Consider the following 1900-nt stretch of genomic DNA (forward strand, 5'->3'; position numbering starts at 1 on the left):
CTTTTGTTGGTCTCTGCATGAAGATATGTATATAAATGAAAATTAAAACTTTGGAAGGTTTCCTGTAACCACAAAGCCTTAGGTATTTAATTATTTCCTTTGTATTAATTCAGAACAAGGTTAATGAGAAGTGTTTTCTGTCCTTAAGGAAAATACATTCTTCATGGGAAGTCAAGAACCCTGTGCAGAAAACATTAAGATACCTGTTGAGCTATTTACAGACTTGATGCATAGGATTTTAGAAAGAAGGCAGACCCCAGGAGATGGAGTACCTCGGCCACTAAGCTGGAGTTGCATGAGTGGAGAATTCCATATCAGGAGAAGTTGCTAACTTTTTATTTTTTGCTTGAAATATCTATGTCCAGTTACCTGTGACTCAGGTAAGTTCTATTTAAGGTATTGTACTAAGTTCTAGGGATACAATGGTGAATAAAGGACTTAATATACTCATATGGACTGTTTCTTTTCTTCTAGTGGTTGTGGTGAGGACAGGAATATATCTGGAAAGAGACCATCATTCAAGGAGAAAAAGCAGAAAAAAGTGATGAGAATAGCAAACAGAACAAGAAGATAATCTTAAAAAATAAAAGTAATTAATTACAATACTGGAAGTAGCAATATTTTTTTCTTCTGATTCGTTTACTGCCATTGAATTGCATTTATTTTCTTTTGAAACTCTGGCTGAGTTTACATATGAGAAAAAACTGAACTATGACATGGCCTATAAATTAATTTAAATCATTTTAATTACTCTATATTGCGGCAGGGATTAATAATGATTAACACAGTCCCAAAGACCAGGTTATATGTCATAATGCGATTTGAGACATTATATTTATGTTTATAAAACCCAAGATTTAAATGAATTAGTATTTTTTTAATGAGTTTAGTTTTGCTGAGGACATACTTTTGCAGACTGTGTACTGACAAGTTTAAACCAACATATCAAGGGTAATATTTATGGAGCCTTCATTTTAGAGTGAACATCAAAGACAAGAAAAAGAACTTGAATTCCAAAAAGAAAAGTGGAACATCTCCATGTAATAATTGTCAAGCTGCTGGGTTCCAGAGTACAGTGAGGCACTTACTAACAAAAAGTCATTGTTTTATTCTAAGCCTTTGAAATCCTCTCAGTGGGGTGGATATGTGGAATTCTTAAAATGACAGTGATTCTTTAACCCAGGATACTGAGGAATATGATTTTTGGGTTTCATAATTTAATAGACATTTACCTAGAGTCCCAGGAGAAGTCCTGGCTTGGATATTGATGCAGAGTTATAGAAAACACTGGAGAAAAAAGGAAACACAGTCATGTAGCAGTTTCTGACAGAAAACAAAGTATTTGTAATGTATTAAAATTCACAGAACTACTAAGATAGCAATTACATATAGTCATAAACATTTCAAAATTTGGAGATTGGATTAAACATGGCGACGTGAGAGACTTTTCCGGATCTCTCCCCTTGAAACAACAATAAGCTGAACACCTAAAACTCAACAAAAAACACCCAAACTGCACACCAGCATATCTGAGTGTGGGATCTGCTCATAAGAACTACCACAGGTCAGAACCCACAAGTCAGAACCACGGGCAGTGGACTGGGAGAAACAAAGAAGCTGCCTCTCGCAGCCAGAGCTCCCTGTAGGAGGCTAGGGAGGGGAGAAGGAGTGGTGAATTCCCTGAACAGCCCTGCCTGAGAGTGCCGTGAGCTCCACATGGCCGGCAGCAGTGCCCAATCATCAAGGCAGAAGGCAGAGAAACAGGGATGGCTGAAAAGCAGAAACGGCAGAGAAACAGCAGTTGATTTTACCAGCTGTGGTTGCAAAACTGAGGCTGAGCAGCAGCCTCTAACCCCCAACCCAGAAGGCCCCCTACCCCATACCCTCCGAGAAGGAATGC

This window comes from Pteropus alecto, unplaced genomic scaffold, assembly GCF_000325575.1.
Source record: "Pteropus alecto unplaced genomic scaffold, ASM32557v1 scaffold233, whole genome shotgun sequence".
NCBI classification, from domain to species: Eukaryota; Metazoa; Chordata; class Mammalia; order Chiroptera; family Pteropodidae; genus Pteropus; species Pteropus alecto.